This window comes from Liolophura sinensis, chromosome 2 (genome assembly GCF_032854445.1).
Source record: "Liolophura sinensis isolate JHLJ2023 chromosome 2, CUHK_Ljap_v2, whole genome shotgun sequence".
In the NCBI taxonomy this organism is placed as follows: domain Eukaryota; kingdom Metazoa; phylum Mollusca; class Polyplacophora; order Chitonida; family Chitonidae; genus Liolophura; species Liolophura sinensis.
Window position 1 is genome coordinate 4,946,979 of NC_088296.1, and position 13,258 is coordinate 4,960,236.

Genomic DNA, 13,258 nt, shown 5'->3' on the forward strand with positions numbered 1-13,258 from the left:
AAAGAAATACATGACAATTGGACAAAAATTCGAAAACGGAGATATTTATCAAAGATAATATAGATACAGTTATCATCAAAATGTTTAAATGAAACACCCAGAGTCAGAATGAATGAATGAATTATAAGGGTGTAAGGCCACAAGGATAGTATTTCAGTCATATTGTGGCGAGCTTATGTTAAAATCAGGAAACAGTTAAATGAAAAACGAAGACGGACGACCACGTTTAATACCAGTTAATAAAAGCAGTTAAAATTCACGAAGACTACAATTTTTTTGAAAAACGTAGTATGGGTATTGTGTACAAATTGTTTGTTATGATGTAGGGCAATAGCGTTTAAATAATTTGAGTCTACGTTAAATATCAGCTCATGATATCTTTAATTTCGTGTAAATTGTAGAAAACACCTTATGCTTAGAATGCAAAATTGAAAAGGTCGACAAAGCTATTTTAGAGACGTTCAAGGCGCAAAAAATATTATTATTATAATTTCCATAACATAAGATTGTCATGTCCTTGATTTAACTTCTTAAGCAATCATATTTGAGGCCTCATATAGATATATGTATTACTGTAAGTGAGTACAACTCGCCGCATTAATGTTGCATCAGGGTAGGTTCGTGGTTACGGTTAAATGGCTAAAAAAGGCACATTTTTCCCGTTGTAAATTTTTACAAAATTATTTTAATTCAAAATTATAAGAAATATTGAGTAGAATTTGGTTTAATTCAAAAACAGAAGTCATGAAAAATTCTAGAGGTCGTCGGTAAACTCGAATAAAAAAAATTTATATAAATAAATCACCTGTAGAGATTTGGACACCTTGTAGTTAAGTGCTTTCATACCCGGCTGAGCCACCCAATGCTTTATAGCCTGGAGTTTGTTCTGTATTCGAAATGCAGCACTAGCCTCAAACCAGTGGTGGTAATATCTGTAGTGCAATCACTGGAGTATAACCCAGTTTACATCTCTCAACGGTTAACATTTGAGGTATTTTCCTGAACGGCAGAATTTATTTATTTATTAAATTGGGTGATAACGCCGTACACAGTGATATTTTATTTAGCCAACGACGGTAGGATTTATGTGCAGAAGATACCGCCCTAGTCATGGCATCTCTCCAGTGGCACTTGATTGGCCACGTCATATAAATCCCACATACCGCTAACGGAAATACCATTTTGAAAGAAAATAAAGACAAAGACTATGGTGAGCTTGTAAATCCTTTCCCTCCTTAAATACTACAGTTCACTCTTTTGTTTCATATAGTGTATAGACCCACACTCTTGGTTGTGTGTGTGAGTGTGTAAAAACCTCAGGCACTGAAGCGCCACAGTGCTTCAATGTTGGTTCAACGTTGCTTCAATGTTGCTCGTCAGTGATTCTCACTCCTAAATAAAAAATGGAATAAGAATAAATCAAGAAATGCCACGAGAAACATGCATAAACAACTCAGCAGCTACTGATGGACATTCGAATAAGGATGACCACAACTGTTTTAGAACTTTATGACTTCGTTTGATTTGGGAAACTACATTTAAACTGATGGCTCTTTTTCTGCCATTTTATTTCGCCATAGGCACACAAGTGAAAATCTTAACTAACTACAAGTGGTCGAAGACTTAAATCATCATTCATATTCACGAGGCTTCTGACCAATGAGGTCACAGATTCGAATCCAACTATTGTTCTGACCAATGAGGTCACAGATTCGAATCCAACTATTGTTTGATCCAGTTTAACTTAGGAAGTTTGCCCGATGTCGTATCTGCATTCCGCTTTCTTCCAAACGTAATCGCCGTCATACGAGTTAAAAATGTGTTTGTTTTTTTTTGCAAATTAATCACAACAATATTGACAAGAACTGAAGGCTGCGGGATGGTGGTTGAGTTTAGCGCATTACAGACTTGAAGATACATTTTTCTAAAGCATTTTTGCTGTTTTCGTTTAAAATTTCTCATCCAATACTTATATCCTTACAAAAATAACTACAGCTGGAAAGGAAAAAAATCCAAAAAAAATATTGAAAAGATCAAATTAGCTATTAGCCTAACGCAAAGATAAACGACAGCAATTTAATTGTCCAGAGTAATTTGCTATTATTTAAGCATTTACACGGACAGTTAGGATAAAACCTTGTCTGAGCTAAAACAAAAATAGGCAGTGTCTTACTGATTACGTGTGACCATTTGCCAGCTATAACACTGTCGTCGCTGCTCTGGCTTTACTCTCTATGCTGTCCATATTTAATTACAGTACATTGGTATACCATTCATAACCCGTAAAGGATCGTACGAAGTAAATAATAGCAATCTGTGGGCCGAAACAGACATTCGTATACCAACCGTTAACCAAAATGGACATTTGAAGTTAATAATCACAAGACAAGTTTCAATGACGACGTTCAAAACAAACCACCTAACAACTAAGAAACGAAGAAAGTATATGTAGTATGGTATACGGAATTAGGATGGATTCACTCAAAGAGAAGCCTTTAGTGCTAATGGAAATACTGCAGTTAAGTCCTAATTCAGCACGATCAGCAGGCTTAAGCGGAACTAGACACAAACATGAAACCTGAGTGCCAGAGATTCTGAACGCTGTTTTCCAAAAGACCAGTTCCCAAAGGAATATGTAAGCAATAATATAAGGAAATATTATATAAATGATGTTTGTGAAGACAGGCGATATTCTAGACATGACCTGAAGAATTGGAATAAAAGAATATTTAAGCATTTACCTGCACAAATCCGATGAAACCCAAACAGGAAAATTGACAAGAGCCATATTTCACCGGTTACGTGTGATAATTGGCCAGTTATCGCGCTGACGTCCCTGCTCTGGTTTTACCCTCTGTGCTGTGAGTCTATCACACTGTCGTCCATGCTCTGGTTTTACTCTCTATGCTGTGCGTCTATCACACTGTCGTCCATGCTCTGGTTTTACTCTCTGTGCTGTGAGTCTATCACACTGTCGTCCATGCTCTGGTTTCACTTTCGTGCTGTGCGTCTATCACACTGACTTCACTGCTCTGGTTTTACTTTCTGTGCTGTGAGTCTATCACACTGTCGTCCATGCTCTGGTTTTACTTTCTGTGCTGTGAGTCTATCACACTGTCGTCCCTGTTCTGGTTTTACTCTCTGTGCTGTGAGTCTTTTATCATATCAAGTTCAAATTTCAAACCGGTAATCCATGAATAATTCCCAGCCCACTGCCTGTTCTTGTAAAAATAGGTCCGTGTATTTCCAATCATCGAGTTGTAGTTGTCATGTTTTTGCAATGTATGTTGGATAAGAATATACTGACCAAGTGTTCAAGCCCAGTCTGGTTCATCACTTCCTTGGTCATAAAGTGCAAAGTACTACAGTATTCCATGTGGGCCATTTTGCCCTGATTGATAACCGTTGTTGTTGTGGTAGAGGAAAGCCTCTAATGATGGATGGCTTGTCTTCGTCTTTCCGAAAGGTCATAGATATCATAGAGGTGATCAAAAGACCGAAGCACTTACACATTTAGGCATTACTAAGAGGCTCAGGGCAGGTGCAGCTACACTCGAAACTATTTATGGGGCTGGTGTTGGGGTAATAAGAGGCGATTGGGTTGTGGCTACACCAGGTTGACACTTGCACTATTAATGTTATGGTTTTGATAATCTGACCCCTAGTCGAATAGTTTACTCAGTGCCGAGGTAACATGTGACAGAGAGCTTGGATCAAACCATGTCGGGTCATACCAAAGAGTTTAAAAATGACACCAGTTGCTGCCTTGCTTTGCGCTCAGTACTGAGCGGCTAGAGCAAGGAAACAGGGCAGGTTGGCCCGGTGTCAGTATAATGTGACTGGGTGGAGTGTCATGTCTGGTGTTTAGGCATGATACTTCAGTCGTGGCAGTACTTTGGCGGCATGAACTCCCACAAGGAGACACAGTATATGCCATGCAGATAATGGATCCTCGTTGTCATATGACGGAAAAATTTTTGAGTACGACGCAAAACCTCAAGCATACACACATACATGCGTATGACAGATTGTTTGACCATAGCCAATCGAATGAACAGAACAAATTTAGAAGGCCCTTTCCAATTGTATCGCCGCAAATCCTTAGACATCAACATTCAAGCAAGGAAGATTAGCATTCAAATTACAATGATCCTAAGATCAGCTCCTAATCGCTATGACAGCTAGGCCCTTTGATACAGTAATACTGAAAAACGTTCACTTTCGTGTACATTCAAAATAAAATAATTATTAATTATTTTATTATTCCACAGAAATATTTGGAGGTTTTCTTTTAATAATTATCTATGTTTGTTTTGATAAATCCAGCAAAATAGTCTGCTGTAAGGTCACTGATGATCATTGTCACTAACCAAGAGTTCAAACCTAGCTCCAAGTGGCTCTGATAGCCCTTAAGGCGACAAGTCCTGACGAGGGTAAAATGGAGTAATGGAGTACTTTGTCAACAGTACATTTTACAGCGGTTCTGAATGTTATTTTTAAATCAGCTTTGCCCTGAATGAAGTTTTTCTTGAGCAAAATTTATCCACCAGACTGTTTACGTGAAATGCTAGTGATATGATATGGAATTTATGCCTGGAATATTCATTGCATGCCCGGCATCATTGAAAACTGATGACCTCTTTTCTCTTGTGTGTTGTCGGCTTTATTTCTTATTTGTATAATTTCTTACATACCTTTGTCTTTGGGAGTTAGTGTTAAACGTTGTTTTGGAAATGGATCTTGCGATTATCGACTTGGAACGCCTTTTACGGACTACGAATGGTATATGAATGTCGAACTTGACGCTTATATTTACCATTTGGAGAAAGACACATGACATCCGATCAATGTTTGTAACCCATGAAAAGCGAAAAGTAAACTTTGATCTCTACAAATCTGATACAGTTAGGGAGAAGGTAAAAATAATAGTCAGTAGTGAGAGGGTGAGTGAGTGAGTGAGAGGGTGAGTGAGTGAGTGAGAGGGTGAGTGAGTGAGTGAGAGGGTGAGTGAGTGAGTGAGAGGGTGAGTGAGTGAGTGCTTGGGGTTTAACGTCGTACTCAACTATTTTTCAGTCATATGACGACGAAGGAATCCTTAGGGCGCATGTAAGGTGCCTCCTTGTTGCAGGACGGGTTTCCACCGCTCTTTTATCTAGTGCTGCTTCACTGAGACGACTTAAGCAATTCTACTGATACGGTTCGACCAGTTCTTTCATTATCCCCTTCATGCTGAGTGCCAAACGAGGAAGTTACAACTTCCCCTTTTAAGGTCTTGGGGGCGATCCGCCCTATGAATGAAACTGGATCTAATGCCCCCCAAGTGGGTGCTCTACCAACTGTGCTATCGGGGCCGGTCAGTCAGTAGTAAGATACCAGAGCAGGCCTTGCAGAAATATCCAAGTTAACCTGCTTCTACCTAAGCCACTATGCTGGGCGGTGTGGGGGCGTGTAATTTGCTACTAAATAAGCATTTACATGAGGAGTTAGATTAAAACCCCAAATGAGGTAAACTGTCAAGAGGCCGGATATCACCGGTAAGGCAAGACCATTTGCAAATTTTCACACTGTCGTCGCTGCTGTGTTTTTTAAGTTTTTTTTTCGGGACTCGCTATGTTGTCGTCTTTTATATTTGGTAGGTGGGTAACATTCTGAACTCTGACGTGGATGCCCATAGGTATACATGTGTTTAATCTTTAATGACTCCAATATCTTTTCGCTGTAACATTATACCGTGTGACGTCAGTGTTACAAATTAACAAGCGGATTGTTTTCTCTGATCGTCTTCTACTGTTTTTTTTTCAGGGAATTATCACCCCGGAAGAGATGGCGATAGCGGATCAGACTACCGAGCCCAAGATAAGACAGCTCTTGACGTTTATTAAGTGGGCAGCGACAAAGACGGAAGATGGCGCTGCACATGGCGCCTCCAGGCGGCGGGCATACGTACCAAGCTCAGAAAGCATCGACAGGATGACTAAAAGCTGCTCTGTGAAAGGGAACGGACTTATGATGGGTGTTGTGGGGAAGAGGTGCAAGTTTTACGTTTATACTGAGCCACATGCGATGCTTGACCTACAGATAGAGATCAAGGGTCCGCGCAACGAAATCTGCAGCGAAAAAATCATGAGTATCTATCCCACGAGGCGAATGTCTCAGCTGTTGAGCGCTACCGACGTCAACGTCATTACATCGAACGATGTCAAGTACGTCGATGACGGTAAAGGCAACGCATACTTTCGACAGAAAAGCATCGAGAACGTGGATGAGGAAGAGAAAAAAATTCCGTTTGATTATCAAAGCCTTGGTAAGGGAAAATATGTTGTCAGCTACGTTCCACGTAGTTCGGGAGAACATAGGGTAAGCGTGGTTTCTCATGGTAACCACATTCCAGGAAGCCCGTTCACTGCAAAGATTGCAGAATCTGTCGGGCATCTTGAAAAACAGTTCTCAAGGGAACGCCGAGCAGGGATTTTCTTTGGGAAATGTTCAGATTCTGTGGACTCCGGGCGATCAATCGATTCTTTCGAAAGAGACAATCCTCCGGATCCGTCGTATTTTAGTGTACCCAGAACGACTTGCTCCACTCCGGTGACGCACCAGCAGAGCATGGGAACGCTGACCCGAACGGTCGGTGTGAACGGGCGACTCTCAAAACAAGGAACTGTGACCCGGAGAAGGGTGTTACGGAGAGTGGTGACACGAGGCGGGAATGAAGTTTCACTAGACGATTCTGGGAGGTATACAGCGTTTAACAGACAAACTGCCTTGTCAACTTCCACCAGCTCTGCTAAAACATCTGCCCCTCAACTTTCTGCTAAAAACTCCAAGGCTGGTGCTTCGTTGGAAGTGCCAGAGACAATGACGAAGAAAATGGCTGAAAAATGTCCACCTGTAGCTTCCGATCAGAGAGCTAGAGAAGAGTCAGAGATGACAGATAATAAGCAGAATAATAAAAATAAAAGTGGCAGTACAAATGACAAAGACGAATCTGTTCGGCGGCACGGGATAGACCATACTTTGCGAAATTCGAAATTAACTGAGGGATGTTGTGCCCAAACGGAGTCTTATGCTCAGTCAATGGTGAATTCTGCAATGCAGTCTGCGTATGATTCTCTTCACAAAAGACGGTACTCTAGGCAGAAATGTATCGATTTTTCGGAATGGAATTTCAACGAAATTAAAGATGATGATAAATCAAATGTGACAGATGGACAGGAAGATCCCTTTGAAACTAAATTGGATACTGTGGAAGGAAATTATATTTTGTCAGGAAACACGATGTCGTCCAATATTTCTTCTGAACATACGAGCGCTGGTGAAACTGCTAAATGCAGTAATGGCACTTCCCATTTGGACACAAAATCTGGAAATGAAGTCGTCCTCCAACATGAAAAACTTAGGTTGGACAACGCCATTTTCAGCTCCCAGACGATAAACAAAAATTCAATAAATTCAACAAATTCCAGGAATGAAGTATCAGAATCATCATTGGAAAGGTCCTTGGAGACTTCAAAGACAGCCTCAGAGGATATAAAAGGTAAACCCGAAGAGCCTGGTGAATCTGAAGACAGAAAACTACTTAAGCAAATATCCACCTCCACAAAGAGCCCGCCAGGCAGCCCGTCTTTAAAACTTCTCCAGTCTCAGAGCTTGAACAAAGTGTGTTATTACATCAGTCAAAGGGCTATCACTCACTCAATGCGGAGTCTGCCGTCTCAGGCTTCCGAGAGCAATTTACTAGTGATTACTACCGATAACGACTCTGCTTCTACACAAAGAGGACGAATCATGGCAATGTCTGAACAGCCCTCTTTGGAAGTCGTTGATGAATCCAATACTGCACTCAGTGATAATATTGTCTTTGTTCAAGCAGAGGATGATGTCCTGAAAAGCTCAACACTAGGTGAAAGTATGAGAACGACTGGCGGGCTGGACCGATTGAGCAGTACCGACACCACGACGGCGGTGATAGTCCTGCCAACGACTAACAGGCGTAGGGGGAGTCTCATTAGGCAGGATGTGACGCTGCTGCAAAAGTTAAGCGAAGAGTCCTCTGCAGGGAGTGAGAAATCTCTCTTGAAAGAAAATCAGCTGACGGGGGATGGTAGTGTAAGTGTACATGGCGAAGAACTAAGCTCATGTTTTTCTGGTAACGAAGCAAGGAGCAAAGACGATTCGATAGAAGAAAAGGTACAAACCCCGGCCTCCGGTGGCAAGGTAACGAAAAAAGGCGATGAGGAAAAAGTGACTGTAAGTCCGCCGGGAAACATCACGCAAGAAACAGCAACGCCTCTAGGTCGTGACACATCTTCAAGTCAAAAAGAGAGACAGTTATCGTGGAGTTTAGAAAAGGGCAGTCGACAGCAACGCAATGGAAACGAACTCACAAAAGCAGATAAACACTGTTCGAATCGTTTCGATTGCGAGACTTTAGCAACGACAACGCCCCGCTCACTGTCTGTCAACTCAACGACACAGTCTGCCTTCACTCGCCAAAATCAACAGTCTTCAGTGTACTCTGGCCACCGAGATGAGGGTTTTAACACTATTGTTGACATAAGCTCTGATGCGCCGAGCTCACCAACCTGGTATTCCTCTCAAATGTTCATTCGTATTCCGACACCAAAGATAGACAAATGGACGCAGATAACGTACGAGGAAATCAAGCTGGAGACAGGCTGGGTGTCGCCTAGATCAACTGCGAGACAGAGAAAGACGTACAGACAGTCTGGTCAGGTGCAGGTGAATATGGAACCCGAAGAAGCTTTTCCCATAGACGCTGCGACCCGATGCATACCCCCTGAGGGTGGCGGAGCACGGAGTCCGTTGAGTGTGTGGTACGGGGACAACCTGCCTCAGATCGTCTACGAGCCGGCGTCAGAAGCGACGGAGTCCAACAGTTTCATTGGAAGCGACCACAGTCATTACGACGTCCATCAGTGGCTTCAAGACAACCGTGAGGAGATGTGTGGTCTGCAACCTGTGCGCCAGTCTACGGTGGAGACGGTGGATAGCGGAATCGCTGACAGCAGGTGCTCTTCTCCCGGTCGACTCTGGCGACGGCAACACCACAGTAGTCGTAATCCCAATGGACATAAACCAGTTTGTCGTCACCCGTACCGAGGCCAAATCGAACTAGACCCGAGGCTTCTGCGAAGTGCAAGTAATAGTCCGTCCGGAGACGAGGAAAAGGAGAATCAGTATCGCAGAATGCAAAGGAAAAATCACAGCACTTCTGGTTCGCAAAGGCAAATCTGGAGGACGACTTCAGATGGAAAACGGGCGCGCAAATCAAAACACTGCCCAGAGGATTCGTGCAGCCTTTCCGACACGGAACTGTGTAAGTGCTCTTCTCCGGGTCGAGGCGGTCAGTATTCTAGTTGCTGTTCGCGGGAAGAAAAGCAGCTGCCGGGTACGAGAAATCGAGACAAGCTCGGCCACAAAAATGACAAAAAGGAGCGGAGAAATACCGAGCATCACCGTAAATCTGAACAACAAAAGAAGAAGGAAATCACTGGAACTGGGATGACCGCTAGTCAAAGCAGGAAGATGAAGTTTCGCCGACGATCTTTTGCGCTTGTTGATTCAGACAGTCAATGTTCGGCAGACAAAGATTATGTTGACTCCAGTCCGATGGTGTGTGCATCTAAGAACAGACAGGACGAAGAATCGTCTTCGATGAGTTTGACATCTGCGTGCCCACCAGACGTATGCGACATCTCAGCCCGCCGTCGTTCTTATGGAGGAACACCAACTGCAAGAAAGAGAGAGATACCAATGCAGAGGTCATCAACTTTAAACGAGGAGTCCTACTACGGCTTCGGTTTGTCTTTGAGCCACAGAGATGACTTACTCAGCCAGATAAACAGCTTTAGTAACTTGTACGAGAAACACGTCGAGTCGGACGGCGTAGAGATAAAACGCGAAATTACTACACAGGAGAACGATTCATCGACGTCGCCAAGTGGTCGGCAGAGCAATCTCGGTGCTTGGGAGGCTGGGGATTCCCCGAGTGAGTTTATCCTCACCGGCGACTCCGACTTCCTCGAAGGTTCGCCTTCATCTGACTCGACTTCACGTCTCACTGCTGGGAGTGATTCTTGTCTCACGCAGAAAAAGGACGTATGCTCTGTGCCTGACGTGGAAGATTGTGAGTCGTCTAATCCGATTCGAGAATTATTTGATATGCTGGTGCGGTACCAAGAAGACCTGACTTCGGCATCCGATGACGGAGACCTTGGGATGGAGCCCATTGAAAGTCTGGACGAATCCTACACTAATCCGACCCGTTGTCGAGCTATTGGGCCAGGGCTTCAAACAGGCACTGTCGGCACAAAGTTATTTTTTCAGGTAAGTTGTACCACATGCGAAGTTCAATTCTTGTTAAACGAAAGCTCGAGCGACACAAGTTAACAACCCTCTTATTAGAAACAGCTGGCCTACCAGATAAGTAGATATAAGTAAAGAGCAAATAAGAAACATTTACATCATTGAAGATCAGTCTACATTTACATGCTAAGTACATATTGATCAGGACGTCTGGAGCCTAATGCACTAAAGATATTCCTGACACAATACAAACTTTGAAATATAATTATAGAGCTTATATTGAGAAATTAAAATTTTGACCACATCATCTCATTGCACTTAAGATGGGCGGATTTATATCCATAAAGTTTTAATATCACTCTGTTGTTAGAACAAGTTACTGATTTATTAATTGCGAATTAAACGTTAATAATCAACTACCCGTAATTGTTATGGAACAGAGTTTTTAACGATTTCTGTTTATTTATCTGACTTGTGTTTTAAGCCGTACTCAGGAATATTTCACTTATATGACAGCGGCCAGAATTCTGGTAGGAAGAATCCGAGCAAAGCCCGGTGAAAGCCCACGGCCATCCACAGGTTGCTGGCGGACCTTCCGTTTTAACGATTTGGATTTCGATAAACATATGTGCACATAAAACATCCCTTGCACCTTCCCTGCATCACTTTTCTGTTTATTTGGCTGTTTATCTATGCATAAATCCGTCCTATTATTTTTTAATTTTATATACTTTCTTAGTTTTATGGTGGTTTGTGCTGAACGTTATGTTGGAAATTGGCGTTGAGATTATTGACCTGGGACGTCCATCGTGGTTGACAATTGGCATCAACGCGCACATTTAAACAGTACTTCTTTTTTTATGCACCATATTATTTCCAGATATGCCGTACATTATTATGTCATTCTTGTCACAGGTAAACACGGAGGGAGCGGGAAATGGTTACCTGACCGTGGGAATCAAGGGTCCGTCTGCGGAACTGGTAGGGGAGACAAGTGTCATTTACTCGGGAGATAACCGGTATGAAGTGGCCTACGAGGTTACCTCCCCTGGTTACTATGCCATCTATGTCAAGTGGTCAGACGAGAGCATTCCCAATAGCCCATTTGTGGTCAGGATTACATTTTAGGCGAAAATTCTTGGACACTCATACTCTGGACTAACCGTAGCTGGTAAGTTTTTCTCAACTTTCGTTACAAACTTCTTGTTGGTACTCCCATTCCCATCAGGACTGACTCTGGCATTTTTTATGGGTAGTGAGTTCAGCCCAAATACTTGGAATACATTTCGACAAGTGAAGTGCCAGAGCCATGGACCTATCCCAACTGTCAAGCAAGAACACGCAATTGACCAATCATAAGCAGTATTGTTGCAATTGGTCAACCGGATGTCCCATACATTGGTTACAAATGTTCAATCTTTCTGTGACGTCATGACGTCACAATTGCTTTCACCGGGAATGGAAAGTAACTTTGTCACGAGAAATGATGGTCGAACATCGGACATCCAATGTGATCATCAGACATCGGCTTAGAAAAATCACGTGACTGAAGATATGTGCTGAAAGATTTGATGTGATTACCTAATTTAAAGTTACCCATAACTGGGTCGAACTGGGCTGATGTATACAGTAGAATCAAAGGATCGTCTGCAGCTAGACGAAAAAGTACCGTTTACTTTGTGAAGGTATGGTAGTGTGTAGAAGAATAAGTACAGTATCATCGGCAGTGTCTTTGAAAATTTACTTGCTGTACCTTTTCTAGTACACATAGTCTCAGTTTGTGACGTAAGTGGCTTAGCAGAGTGATATGCGTTTGGGAACTCCTGCTAAACTTTAAGGACACCATCACGAGTGTCAACGAGTTAGATGAACCAGTGAAGCACACTTTTGGAAGTGGGACGGACAGTGTTTAATCCTCCTTACTGCGTGTTGTCATATTGAGAAAATTCCCGAGAACACTAAAACCTTTTCTCATACCGAATGGACGCTGTATTTATTGTACAATTTTACACCTGTTTATAGGTGTATCTTAAATGCAGCACTGAGTCCCTTGTATTTGTTGGCTAACGGTAATATGCACCATGTAAGTAATACAGCAGTTCAATATAGTTAACCAGATCCAACTGCAGGCGGTTGTGACGCGTAGTTCTATGGTTACTTGGTATTTCAGTTGTTATTACTTTTAAAGAGAAGTGTTTGTTAACGGTCTTGTAATATTCCAGAATACATCAAACAAATGAAAACATGAAGACATGATATGTGTATTTATCTATACATATGATTAAAATGTATTTATTATACCGTACATAATAGATATTGTCTTGGCGAATAACGGTATTACATATATTTGCTAATATATATGCCCAATAGTTTGTTAAGACAACACAATCTTTCACGTTATACATGCAGGTATAAAAAGTTGTCCAAATGTCGAACCTGTCTTTCAGTTTTCTTCCATTGTATCCCGGTATCTTTTTGTTGTTGTTGTTGTTGTTGTTTGTAATTGACGTTGAACGTCGATAGAGGTTACTCACAAAACTAATGCCTATGGTCATTATTATGTGTTAATATTGTTATTGCTGATTTTTAGCTGTTGCCGTTTATTATCCCACCAATTTATATACAGGTATTTTTGTCTTGTTGTCTGTAATCATACAAGTACCTGAGGTATTGTTTAGTCTTTTGGAGTAGTCCTGGACTAGAGTAGGCACTGTACGTCGATGTCTTCTTTTTTATTTACATTTCTCTCGACTCATGGCAATTTTCGCCACTTAGAAATGCTTGGTAACTCGTTCTGTAGACCTCACCGTAAGGGTCATCCGTCAAATTTTCACATACGTGGGCATGACAGAAATCCTGATAGTTAAAAGAGCACCTGTTATCCGCTAGGCGGCGCTGAACTGGATAATGCATGGCGAATTCGATTATT